The following is a 14,976-nucleotide window of genomic DNA, read 5'->3' on the forward strand; positions in this document are numbered from 1 at the left end:
GGCTGAAAAATGAAAGAATCATGGTGCTGCAATGACCCAGTCGAAGTCCAGATCTCAACCTTGCATGAAAGGCTGTGGTGGGACCTTAAGAGATATGCATAAATGAATTCCTGCAAACCTCAATGAATTGAAGCAATGCTGTAAAAAAGAGTGGACAACAAGCCAAACAGGAAATAAGTTCAAGTTGTTGCTGCTAAAGTTGGTTCTACAAGCTCCTGAATCATGGGGTGTAGTTAGTTTTTCCACATGCTGCTTCTGCACTTTGGCTCAGTTTTTTCTTCAATTAATAATGACACGGTGTAATATTTCATGTGTTGTTCTTCATCTGAGGTCGAATTTCAATAATTTTTACGATCTGACTGGACAATTTTCTTTATTTATAACCCAAGAAATGAAAGAGTGTGTACTTTCTTTTTACCATGCATGTATATATATCACTACAATTCGTGAACATTAACTCCCCCCTTATTTTGTTCTACTTATCAAGTTATTCCTCACAGCCTTAGTAAGATGAACATACAGTAAGACCTTGCAGGCTGTTTTACCTGGGGGTTTCCAGATGATGAGATTCAGAATAATTCATTCATTCATATACTGAATATTTAATAAAATGGCATGGGGCAATATGTGAAAGGCTTATTTCATGTTAAAGTATTTTTTTAAGGCTATCAAATAATGTGTGTCCACATATTGAGGTCAGCGTAGACGGCTATAGCACAAAAAGTCCTTATATATCCATTTTAGTTATGTCTTAGAAGCTAATCTTAAAATTCTTGAGAATATAAGAGAATATCTAATACGCTCTGCAGGATGGCTTAAAAAGGGCCTATTTCCTTCAGAGAACTTCAAATTTTCACAATACAAGCTTTTCACCTGGCAGGAATGATCTGCAGGTGTGTGCTGTGGCTGGCATGTGTGAATTCAAAAGTTTAGGCCATTTATGGGATCCATCTGCCCCAGGACGTACTGCATTTAAAGTGCTTTATGGTACAGTATGGGATCGCCACGTACCTGTGATCGCCCATAACCTATTACATACATCTAAGCCTTTAAATATATAGCGTGGCTTGCACCGTGCCATTGTGTCACATAAATCTATAATTCATCATGATATATCTTGATATATATATCTATGCTGTATTTTTTCTTATGCAGTTGCTGCATATGCAAAGTCTTTTATTGTGAAACTCATCCTATGGTCATGTTTAAGACCAATAAAATGGCTTCGCCGTTCGTTGTTAAGCGACTATAGGGAACCGAAAGCAGGAGTGTGGTCCGCTTGCACCTCATTCTATCCTCTCTTCTTAATAGATTCAAATTAATGCAGTTTTGCCAGGAGCATCTGATGGAGTTAAGTTATTTGTCCTGGGCCTACACCCCTGTTCCACTCATCTCTATACAAATTCAATTTCAGTTAGAAAAGCAGACTCGCTGTTATTGCCCATTTGTCAAAACATCAACATTAGCGTGAATAGTCCGGTGGAGGAGGCGCTGGCTTGTAGCTTAGGACGGTTGCTTCCCTGAAGAAAATCAGATCAAGCATTGTGAGTGTCTCCCACACACCCCTTTGGTTTGTATTAATTCTTTCAAACTGCAGTGACAACGAAAGCCTGGAAACAATAGTCTATATTTATGCCATTCTAGTCTCTTCCGGTGTAGGTGTAGGTCTTCTTGTTTTTGTTTGCTTTTCTTTTGCTAAATGACAGTCACTTCTCCATGCCCTGCATGGTTAACATATGTGAATCTCTCCATAGTTAATTCAGAGCTTGTTTGTTTCTTAATTTGTATTTTTTTCAAGACAAAAGCGGGAAGCTTTAATAATAGGAGCAAAAATATGTTATACAAGCAAAAAGTTAATTTGTTAAAATGCGTTAAGGAAGCATGACGGCAGCAAACACTGATCAATGCAGCAAGCTCGCAGTGTGGGTGGACAAAGCAAAGGCTAGCTGCAGAAACAGAAAGTTTGAAGACGAGACCGTAGCAAAGTAAGAGAATTGGTTGCACAGAGGTTTGGGACCAGGGTGTTCCTCAGCTCCGGGGCACAAGCACTTAAGTTTCGCTCACCTATGGAGAGCAGCTTTGCAAGAGTGTGGGAGAGACAAAGTGTTTAAGAGGGGGTGTAGGGCGGCTGGAGGTTGCTTTTTTCTTCTTCTTCATCTGCCTCTTTTTCTTCTTCTTGGATCGAGTGCAAATAAAGATGCTGGAAGCACCCAGACAACTGTTTGTCAGCATTTTTGGCTTTCTGGCAGCATCAGATGAAGAAAGACTTGATAGAGAAAAAGGAAGGTGAATACATGAAAGTGGGATACTGAAGAGTGAAACATCAGCAGTGGTTTTGATTCACCTATTGATCTTGGCAAACTGACGCTCCCTCTCATCCTTGACAGTCTTTCTCTCCTCCCAACTGAAATCTATTTTTTGCTCCCATCAGCAGAAAGGAAAGAAAACATGGCTTTGGCTTGATGATGAGTCAACTCAACCCCGGGTCACGTGGTCTACTTTGTTGATATGAGGCTGAATAAAGCATGAGGCTGATCAAGAACAGAGTAAGTTTGCTAACCTTTAAAGTTATCTTTTACTAAGTTAAAACTGCTAATGCTTTCAATATAGGCTATGGAAGTTTCTAAGCCAGAAATGGCATGTATTTAATTATGCATTCACTTATTAAGTGTAGTTACTTTTTTGCAAAACTTTACCATTTTAATAAGAGTGGATACAGTGATTTGATGCAGATAGGGATTAGAAAGTCTGTTCACTCCCTGTTGTCATAGTAAAATTGGTTAAATAAGAGTGTTTGTAGAAAAGAACCTTATTTTACTAAGTTTTTAGAAATATAGTATCAATAAATAACAAAATATCAGACCTGAATTGAAACAATACTATTATCTTGTATTTCTGTTACAGGCAGCGTGACCTTCAGAAAAAATACAAAATACTATTTTGTGCTTATGCCAAATATATTTACAGCTCGCTGCTCTCTTCCTGGACGTCTTCACCTTTCTGAACTCCTCCTGGCTGAAGAATTGGAAAATACTATCTACTGTATTGCCAAAATTATTCACTATCCATTTAGCAAACACTATGAAAACACTACACATAAAACTGCATTACTGGAAAGTTGTACATAAAGCATCAAAAGTACAAGTATTTATTCTGTAGATAAATGTTCCCCATCACTGTTGTATGGATCAGTATTACTGCTGCAGATGGTTAAGCTTGAGCTGCTCTGTTCAGTCTGCAGTTATGCATCACATTCTTTTCAATCATTTGAAAACACAGGCCTGCATCTCTTAAAAAAGCAATACTAAAATCAAAACAAACAAACAGCTGAATTAAAGGGGTGTGATATGGTCAGATGTCTATATCTACAGAGAGATATAGGGAAGGTGGTGTGCTGCTGAAACTTAGTACTGGTTTCTCAGATATGCAAAACAGAAAGTGCTGGCTGAGCCTGCACCTATCACCTTGCCTGTTTTATTAAACTGGCTTTTACGTATCCTGTCTGTTGTCAAAGCTCTGCTTGCTAATGTGCTATGTGTGATATTCACTTTGGTGTGTTTAAATTAATGTTTATTTTTAGATTTGACTGAGCTAACACTGCCTGCCTTGAAATACCACAGGTTAAGGGAGCTGATTTTGCCCATAAAACTCTAGCATTCTGGTAATGTATACCACATATTGGTTAACGCCCCAGTCACACAGACCTAGAGACCAGTCAGTGACCAGCAAGTAACCACCGGCTGCTGGGAAAAAATGTGTATTCCCCGACTGGTTTCTGGAGGTTTCTGGCAGACAGTAGGTGAAACTAGGCATAAAGATGTATGCAGTGCTGCACGTCATGGGGCCAAATGTACTTTTGCATTTTACTCTGGTAAAAATTGCTCATTCCACATTGTGCAGCATTTAAGCTAAGCCTGGCTAACTTAGCATATTAGCTAAAAAATAACTGGGCATTTTAAAACCCATGCTGTTTCATTTTCTTGACAAGATTTAGATAAGACAATTAGAATGGACATAATATGGCTAACATGTTGCTGAAATAAGAGCCATATAACTTATAGCTGCATGTTTGTGCATGTGACAATGAACATGTAACAGGTCATTTAATTACGAACAGTACATTGAGGTTTTACAGGACTATCACATGGACAGGATCCTTGATTGTTGCCTTGGTTTACAGGTACTGCTTGGCTTTGGATAGACAGAGCTTATCTGTGGATCAAGCTAAGCTAACTGGTTCAACTTTCAGACAAGAGAGGGATACCAATCGCCTCCTCAAACTTGCAAAAACCTGCAAAAAAAGCTAAAAAATAGCCTTTTGAAAAGGTTTGTAATGTGCCAGTAGATGTTCTGAATGCAAGAACGCCTATCTGGGTTCTTAGTACTGTTATAGTTATAATTTAAACAGAAATTAGTTTCATTGCAGGTACATTGCAGTGAATTCTTTCTGAGACTTTTGACATTTAGATAAAAGATGTTTCCTTCGGGATCACACCGAAGGCAAAAGGGGGACAGTAGAATAGCACAGTATAGTAGAATAGCACAGTACAGTGTAGTATATTAACCTTCAAGGCCCTCCAACTCATTATAATGATGGGTTTAAAAGTAAAACTGAAATAGTTCTGAAAGTTTGTCTGTCATACTAACATTGCTGACAATAATTTAAACATATCTGTGGAACTCTTGGTTTAAGTGATGATCATTTGGTCTTTTTCTACATCTGGATTTATCTCCAAGGTGTCAAATAATTGTTGTCTTAATCTGCCACTGGTGACTATTTCTGTGAAAACACTTATGGAACACTTATGGGAAACCCTAATACATTTAAGGGGTCCCTGGGTGCATTTTAAGTTTGGGTCTGACTCATGACCACGGTTGCCCTACATTCCCTCTGTGCTCGTACGCTCTTCCCCTATCATCCGCGCCTGTCTTCACTTTGTACTCTCTAACAAACAGGCAAACATGGCTTAAAAATAATTTTCTAAATAATACCTTGCAGGCTGATATTTTGATTGTCGCTGCTCCGGCTTGGCTTTCAGCAATGCAGGGCATCAATTTGGAAATTACTGGCCAAAAATAGGAGGCAATTTACCTTCTGCAGCATCAAAATAACGTAATAAAGAATTTGCGTCTGGCAAATAAAATCCATTGATCATCTTTGTCACAGTTTGATGAGTTCAAATAAGAATTTTTATTATATTTTGATGGATAATAATTTCCAAATTGTATGTTTAAGAGTGAACTGTGTGTTATTAGCTGCATGCCAGTTGCAAATGAATGTAACATGTAATAAGAGGGCTTTATGGTAATTCTGAGCCAAAGCATTTTTCAGTAGTCACTTAATACGGGATAACCTGTGCTGTATACTCACTGGCCACTTTCTTAGGTACACCTTGTGGGTTGGGCCCCCTTTTGACTTTAGAAATGTCTTCATTCTTCGTGGCACAGATTCAACAAGGAGCTGGAAACATTACTCAATTTTGGTCCATTTTACATTACAGCATCACACAGTTGTTGTTTGTGCACCCATGATGAGAATCTCCCGTTCTTCCACATCCCAAAGGTGCTCTGTTATATTGACATCTGGTGACTGTGGAGTTCATTTGAGTACAGTGAACTCACAGACATGTTCAAGAAACCAGAAATGAAATGATCTGAACTGTGATATGGTGAGTTATCCTTTGGGAAGCAGCCATCAGAAGATGTGGTCATAAAGGGAAGGACATGGTCAGCAACAATACTCAGGTAAGCGGTGGGATTTAAGTGATGCTCAGTTAGGTCAATGGGGCCCAAAGTGTGCCAAGAAAATATTCCTCACACATTCAATTCAATTCATGTTTATTTATATATCAATGCACTTTATACTAAAAGGTAAAGACCCTCCAATATTTGAGAGAAAACCCCAGCAATCCCCTATGATTAAGTACTTTGTGATGGTGGGAAGGAAAATCTCTCTTTTAACAGGAGGTTTCTCAGACGCTCAGACCAACCTATCTGGCACCAACAACCATAACACGATGAAAGTCACCTTTCTTCCCCATTTTGATGTTTGGTTTCAACTTCAGTAGGTCTTGACCATGTCAAGATGTCTAAATGCACTGAGTTGACTCTATCAGGTGTTTCAAATTGTTACTATGTATGGGGGAGGTTAGAGGACGAGTGCCTGCAGCCATTTATAAAACACGATGAAGGTCATGGTTTGGTGTCAGTGGGTGTTGAAGATTGTGTTAAAACTGATGGGCTTATAAACACAGGGAAGTACTGTTAGATTTTGACCAACCATGCAATGCAATCTAGAAAGCATCTGACTGTCTTCATTTTACACCATGACCATGATCTCAAACACACTGCCAATGCAATAAAAACACACTTGGATAGAAAAACACACAATATAACACTATCAGTCATGGATTGACCTCCACATAGTCCTGACCTCAATGTGATTGAAGCAGTGTGGGATCATCTTGGCAAAGAACAGAAGAAAAGGCAGCCAACATCCAAAGAAGAGACTTTAAATGAGAAGAAGACTGCCTAAGAGAGCTCAGACGGCAATGAAGAATAAAGGTGGTCATACCAACCATTGATTTTCAAGCTCATTGGGATTGTACAAAGTCTGTTTTTATTTTATATACTGTATATCCGTGAACATTGGCATTCCTCGCTGCACTGTACAGCATACACTACGTGCAGTGCAGCGAGGAATGCTCAGACCTCTACATTGGAGAGACCAAACAGGAGCTTCATAAACGCATGGCACAACATGGAAGAGCCACCTCGACGGGACAAGACTCAGCTGTCCATCTGCATCTAAAGGACAAAGTTCAGTCTTTCGAGGATGCCATTTTGGACAGAGAATACAGATGGTTTGAAAGACGAGTGAAAGAAGCCATTTATGTCCACTGTGAACACCCATCTTTGAACAGAGGCGGTGGTTTACGACACCAACTGTGTGCCATCTATAATCCAGTTTTGAGATCCCTTCCCAGATGCCTCAATACCAATGTTCCCTCTAATATTTCATGTGCCTGAGCGAACACACAAACTCCCTGAGCGGTCCCTTGGACCACTGTGAGCAACAGCAGACGTGTGCACTGTGGTCACGCCAGCATCGAATCCATCCAAGTTACATGGTTTATTAAAATAATCAAATTACAGCATTTACATTATGTTAGACTACTTTTAATTAACTGCTTTAGCCCACTTACAATGAAAATTAAAAAAAAAAATTCTTGTTCATGACCTGTGTAGTATGTTAACACTATTGGAAGTAAAAATAACTTGAACTCCAATTTTGAAAACACAACTTTCTTTTTCTTTTTCTTTTTTTTTATAAAGCTCTGACTTGTATTATGAGTGTGAGTCTGTGGTCTGGGAGAGAGTCCTGTAACTCTCTGTCTGCAAAATACAGTATATAATGACCAATGTTGGACAATTAATTATATAGTTACTTCTTCAAAAAAGTAACTGAGTTTTGCAAACAACAAAGTTTTTTGCAGCTATTTACCTAAAAATGCAGCCAAGGCAGTTTTTTAAATAAAGATTTCAAACTATTTACAGAACAATCAGGTGTTCTGCATCAAATTTGATGCCACACAAATTATTTGTGACACTCCAAAAAATAATTTCTGTCCACTATAAAGGAGAACATCACAAGCCTGATACCTGCAGGCCTGACAACAGCAGATGTATCACTCCTGTAACACCTGTAACATTCAGCAGTCGCCTCATTGTTATGACACACACAACAAAACTATTGACTACACTACACACTAACTACACAAGACAACACACTAACTTTAGACTCCAAACACGCTAAACGCCGCAAATCTCTCACATCTCAAAACACCGCCGTCACTCCTAAAACTTCCCCCCTTCCTAAACAACTAAATACCATGTTGCCATATCATTTTTTGATTGGTCGACATGGTACATTTTTCCACCAATAGGAAAGGGTGGGGTTTTTTGGTTTTGTCTTTGCTCACAGGTGGAGAGTGCTTTTGAGCGTTTTCCTTATAAAACGCCGTTTTTACCGTTTCTTCCTGCAGTAAATATAAACAATTATATTTTTATTATATTTATATATTTTTTTCCTGAATACAATTGTATTCAGGAAGAAAACCAAACATTGCATATATTTTTATCATAACTCTGGTTTTACGTGGCCTATCAACACAATTTAAAAACTGGTGTAAAGTCCACACTTTTTCCGTCAGTTGTTCCGTCTGTCCTGCTCACATCTAGCTAAAACACCGGTGTCGGCACATAAGGACGCTGTCATAGGCTGTCAACGACGTTGATTAGCTGCCTATATACGAATGTGAATCGCATTATTGACTGGAGCAGCCAGTCACCGGTCGCTTGCTGACTCACACTGCAAAACAGAATGAATTGTTAACATATTTATTTTAATTGCAATTCAGGTTAGATTTTTTTTTTTGTGCGCAACGCAAATTTTCTGGGTGCAGAGACCGTGTCAGCAGCATGCAATTGCGCACGCGTGCAGCTTAGAGGGAACATTGCTCAACAACCACTCACATCCTGGGCCTTTTGACCTCAGTAAATCACATGATAGGGTGGGGCTATGTTTCACAATGGGTTCACCTGAATCCTTGGCTGATTGTGACCCACACCCGTTTTCACACCTTGGCTCGTGTGATTAGGTAGAGGATCAATAGGGGGTCCATGACCCTCTTGGGGGGACACTCCCACAGAGCTTAAATCTGGGACTCTCCAACAGTTGCTCTTAGAACTGAAGAAGTTTCTCGGATGAGAGGTGACACATCTTCAAGGAACCTAAACAAGTCCAGACGCTTTTCTTTCCAAGCTCCTTAGAATCAGTGATAGACGTTCAAGTATTGCTACAATACTTAATAAATAATGCAGTTTAAATCTTTGGGTTACACGAGCCTTTGGGGAACATTTTAAAGTCTATCTAAAACAAGAGTCATTTGACATTGGTATTGGTGGGTGGCCAATAAATGCAGCCATTTCATCATTCAGACAAGGTCTTTAAAAAAAGTTATTACTTTAATCATGGTAAGAAAAACCTATACACTGCATGACCTCGTTGTCCTCAGCCTCAGTACTGATGATTGACAGATCTAAGGAGCAAACAGCCAGGCTGGCACGAAATTTGTGGCTCACATTCACCCATCTCGTAGGAAGAAACCTATTGATTATGGTGACTGTGCGTCCTTTTCTCTGGTGCTTCCATTAGGCAACTTAACTTTTCAACAAAACACTGATAGCTTTGTTGGCAAGGCATTTGTTGTGTTCCCAGGAGGGAGAGAGGCAAATATTGATGATATTCAAAGTGTCAGCGAGATGCCACACTTGTACCTCACAACTCGTAATATCTTCTGTGTGTGCATTAATGCTCCAAATGGGTTTGATTTTGAAGACCCAATGCTCTTTACTGCACAGCCATGATCATAAGACAGCCTTATGGCCACCCACACCCATTCTGTCATCATTCCAGTACAACATCTGTCTGCGAGGATAATTGCTAACTTGGGAGATTATTAGGACTCTGTGGTCATCTGCTCTTTCTTTGCGTGCAGAGTTTTGACAGTGGGCTGACTTTTAAAGATAATACAACTCCTGGTTCCTGTAATTCATATACACATTATTAATTGTCATCCTCCATAAATTTCCAGAACATCAGCCTACTCTGCACCTTTCAAGAATAAAAGTCTTTACAATAAACCATTTTTTGTATATAAACTACATAAAACTCATCATTTTCACATCTGCATGTCTTGATGGGTCAATATGAAAGTTATGTTTCCTGCCCATGATGACAAGGGCATGCAGCCCGACATTTTAAGCACCGTCCACACAGCAAACAGGCTGACTCCTCGAGCATGTATGTCATGATGTGTCAGCCTGCTTCATTCCCAGTCAAACGCTGCCTTTTTGTCAAGGCAGCTGGCATCTCACAGATACACATATGGTCTCCTTTTGTGTCTGTGCTGTGACATGGTGGGTTGTAGCGAGAGGAGTCTGCCACTCTGAACTGCTTACATATGCATGTTTACAAAGGACCCCTTTGTGTCACATTTAAACATTCTGGGTAAGTGTGGCAGTTTAAATAAAAATGTTTAGCACTAATGATGTAAAAGGAAAAAAAATATAACTTAATCTTCCGGTAACCCTCTACAGGGTACTCATTAAAATACTGGGAAATTCTAAATGAATCTATTACAAGATTATGTCATTATTTCTATTATTCTATTACAAGATCTCCATCAAGGTCAATGAAGTTGCTATACAGATAAGATTAGGTTTAGGGGGATAGATGATCTTTGTTGATTGGCTGGGAGAAATCCATGTAGTTCTATGACCTAAAACAGAGGAGAGGGGCGGTAATTTGGATTGATTGATTGATAATACTTTATTGATCCCAAAGGAAATTGGGTTAAGGCTGCCGGCAACCAGCTCCACCTTAAACGTCCGACCGTACATACAATACCCAAACATCACATGGGGAAGACAGGTCGGAGAGGCAGACCACTAAAGTTAACAAATATCAAATACCGATTCCCACCTGATAAAAGGTTAAACTGAATAAAGTTCCCAAATGGAACACAAACTGCGATAAAACTGCGACCTGCATGTCCAGTCTGCTCATGCAGACATTATCGTTTTTTAATCTCCTAAGACCCGAATTCTTTCATGGCATGCATTTTGAATTTCTCTTTGCTATTTGGGCTGATTGGGACCTGATGAATGTAAAAACAAAAAATTACCTGATATATATATATATTTTTTTTTTTTTACTGATTTTTGTTTCTGAGAAAAATAAGCTCCACATATGAGGACATTCTTTTAAAATTTCAATAGAACAGTGGTAGTATAATGTCCTCGTAATTGGATATCAGGCCCTTGTAGAGCAAAATTGTGTATTTTGGTCTAGACAACCCAAAATGTAATGTCCACATATGTTGACGCCAGGTCCTAGTTGGTTAAAAAAGGGACAGTTATCTTTCACCTTCCAACATTGTTGCTGTTGGCGCATCGAAGCACCAGCGTCCAAGGACACCATGTGCATATTTCTATCACACCAGTGGCAACTCAAAGAACACATATTTACCGTATTCATAAGTTAGCCTTGTCAAGCAGTTGCACATGTAGAATTCATTAATTTATGCATACTGCAAATTTGTAAAAGTGTGTGCAGGTTGACATGTGACTCCAATGACAGGTTCGTCCATAAATCAACCATTTTGATCCCTACTAAAATAAAAAGCACTGAATGGATTTTAAGGGGATTTTGTAGTCCTTTTCCAAGAGGAATATCTTACACGTCGTTCTTTTTTTTTTTGCCACAGCAATGTTGCAATTTTAACTCATAACAAGAGAGATTAGCACCGAATTTTGTGCTTAATGTTGTAATTGGCAGATGATATATCATAATTTCTTTGGTTGCTTTTAATTCACCATGAGAGACACAGGTCTAGTGTGAAAGTAAATTTCCATCCCTCCCCTGTTACATCCCCCAGATGAGCTGTGGTTTTTAATTTATCGTATTTCACCCATAACAATATTTATGCCCCAAATTCTTTAACACAAGTTTGTATGTAAGTACAATTTAATAAATCTGGAAGATAAAAATTCCTCAACATTTATAAATTGAGTTTACGGTATACCAAGCACTTTCTCCTTAATGATAAATTATTTGAACAAATAAACCTTTGATTTTATATATTTCAGCTGCATTTTACTCAGAATGATTGCTTCATGTTTATGAGTCTGTTTTTTACCGCACGTTCATGAAACAAATTCCAGTCAGCCCTGACTTACTTGCCTACTTGCCTTGACTAATAATTACACATTATCCAGCAATATTTGGCTTAAAACACACCAGTTTAAGATGGCGAACATGGTAATTACCTGCTTAACATCATCATATTAGCTTTATTATTGGCAGCTTGTCAGCGCAAAGAGTGCAGAGCTACAATCATGGCTGAAGACCTCTCAGTCTAGTTATGATATTCTGTAACATACTTTAAATTCACCAACATTTCCCAGCGAAACTGCAAATCAAATCCCTGTCAAGTCAACTTGACAGGAATATTTACTCCAAAGTAGCTTTAACCTTTCGGTCTAATCTAACGTCTGCATTTGAGTAGGAAAAGTGAAAAATCAATCAAAAGCATCCTTGACATAAAAATCTGTAAATCACGTCCATGCCAAAACCAAACTGCATTAAATAAACAAATAAGAAACTCTATTTTTTTAATCATTGTCTAAGCATACCACTTATTCCATGATGGAAAACACTGCTTTGTGATTATTTTTCTTTTTAAAGGTGGAACTATAATTTAGCTCCAAGCTGACAAAATAGAACGTTTAAAATATAAAACAGTGCAATTACATTCCTCCCACAATTCAGTTGAAGGACTAACTGGATATCTGCTTTATAGTATTAACTTTATTTATTAATAATTTTGCAATCATGAAGCAATGAAGTGAAGCTTGCTTTTTTTTTTTTGTTGAAACACTGCAAATAGAGCTCTTAAAGTGTTTCTCCTGAGAACTGTTTTAATTAAATGCATGCAAACATCAAACATGTCTTAATATTGTGGGCTTGTATAAAGGGGGAGAGGGCACGGGTAATTCAATTCCAGGATCAATAAGTCATTGGGGTTGTTCTAAAACAGATATGTCCCCCTGGAGGTGTACATTAAGACTGTAAGCTCTGATTTAGTGTTGGGCCCTGTTGTTTGTTTGTTGCACCCACAGTTCCTCTTCTCTCACCTCTCAGCATCGATTGCATTCCACCCCTTTGGATTTTTTTTTCCAAATAAATAACTCCCTCTATGCTTCAAAGGACCTGGATTGCTTCTTTGTTCTCTGTGCATGTGAGTGTGAGAGTTTTCATGTTCTCATCTATGTGTGTCCCTGGGTATATTAGTTGTAAGCAGCAGATAGTCTTAGATCACACTCCGTGTTAATATTCACCTCAGACAAAGTTTTAAAGGCACGTTTTTAATCGAGGGGAAAAAAAAAATAGTTTAACATATCACACAGGCTGATTCATCTGTGAGAATTTATTTGAATTTATTTGTGAGTAAAAGAGAGGAGAGAGAAAAAAAAATCAACAATATTTCCTTCAACAGCTGGTGTAGATTAATCTCCGTCCTCGCAAGACGGGGGAAGGCGTAAAGTTCCAAAATCAAAGTCTTGCAGGTGCAAAATTGAATCTTAAATGTAAATTGATTTGGAGATCAAACATTCTCCAGCCCCTCTATCATTTTAATCAGGCAAAGTCGAGACACTGGTAGAGTAGAGAGGTGCTTGAAATTCTGAATTCACCAAATGCATCTTCCAACCTTGATTAAGGGTGCGAGCGTGCGGGGGAGGGAGGGGGCTCAGCTGCTGGTGTCGCGCTTTTGGGCCAGGTTGAAGAACGCGATAGCTGTGGAGTTGTTCGTGTTTGGTGGCTGTTCTGGTCATCTGAGGTCTGCAAAGTTAAGTGCGGTGTCTCTTGGGTAACTGTTCGAGCAGTGGTCGAGGAATTACACCAACTTTCTAGCGCTCACTTTGTGCAAGTTAATCAAAGAGGCAGTGCAGATTTATAGGAACAAATGACCGGAATAAAGATTAAATCATCCTATATTGAAAAAGAGCACAATTATCCCTTATCTGCAGTAGTAACTCTTTCAGAATAAAAGTTTTGTAAGTCTAGAACAGACACTGAACACAAAATATACATCAAACACAAATATTTCTTACTGATTTTTTTCCCATATGGGTTGCATGCACCGAAATACTTAATTATAAATTTAATCTTTTTGATTGCTTGTTAACGGTTTTGACAGATGTTTTGGATCGGCTGACACACGTTTGGGAAAAGTAATTATTTTTGCACCAAAACTGTGTCTGCAAAGTCTGAAAGCATTTGGCAAAATAGTTACTGAAACTTTTATTTATTAATTTGTATTCATGATTTAAGACCACAGGCTGATATACTTGATCACACCGAGAAAAGCAGAAAAATATCGATGGTAGATGCTAAAAATGGGTAATTTTAACCCACTGCAATATGGCTGCAAGGGAAATTGCTACTATCATAGTATATTATACAGCATAACACAACTTTAGTGGCTATTAATGAGATGCTACTGCCATAAAATTGAATCAGTTGATATAGATGCATAAATGCTAAAAATCTGTATTGTTAGCGTGTTTCTAGGTAGTTGCTAGGCAACATGATGAAGTCATAATTATTGATGACATAAGATGTACACACATGAGAAGTTTGGTTCCTCAACTCCTGATGATATTATAGTAACAAAACTGGAAACGAGGTAACAATTTTGCTCTTTTGGTATGGAAATCTAATCTTTGATGATGATGTAATGTGATAAAAACACTTGCTTTTATCAGAAGTCATAAAATCCAGGATTTAAGTTTCTTCTAGATTCAAGAATCGAGCCAGCCAGGAGTCGAACCTAGAATCTTCTGATCCGTAGTCAGACGCGTTATCCATTGCGCCACTGGCCCACCTGGTAGGGCTCCCTACATTGTCCTTTCTTCACAATCAAAATGTGGTGTCGATTTGTTTAAGAATACATGTATGTATCTTAAATTTGTTTTCCAATGGGAAAACCAGTTTGGCTTTTTATCTAGAAAACCAGGGTGATGCTAACTGTGGATTGGCCAGATGAAAGAGTCACCCATGCAGCACTTGACTCACCCAAATCCCACATATGACTAACATTTTTACAGTTTCTTTATTCGTATGCTTTTTTATTTGACAGCTCCTAGTTTCCTGGTTTCTTGCATGATGAAGAAAATGGAAAAACACGGTGCTGTCATGAAACATGCGTTGCCTTTAAATTATGTTTGCTTCAAAGTCCTGCTAATGGTCACAAAAACCAAGGAAAATTTGGTCCAATTTACATGAAAAAATATATTGATTTTTTTCTAATTTTACTGCTTTCCAGTTTTCATACCTTTAACTCCTCACCA

At 38.4% G+C, this 14,976-nt stretch overlaps 1 non-coding gene across 1 annotated transcript; it reads right to left on the reverse strand.

The window, feature by feature from the left end:
* Positions 1-14,435: 14,435 nt before the first annotated feature.
* trnar-acg (transfer RNA arginine (anticodon ACG)) lies at positions 14,436-14,508 on the reverse strand. Its single transcript has one exon. It is a non-coding gene; the product is annotated as a tRNA-Arg (tRNA).
* Positions 14,509-14,976: the final 468 nt, after the last annotated feature.

Source organism: Pelmatolapia mariae, linkage group LG3_W (assembly GCF_036321145.2).
Source record: "Pelmatolapia mariae isolate MD_Pm_ZW linkage group LG3_W, Pm_UMD_F_2, whole genome shotgun sequence".
NCBI lineage: Eukaryota > Metazoa > Chordata > Actinopteri > Cichliformes > Cichlidae > Pelmatolapia > Pelmatolapia mariae.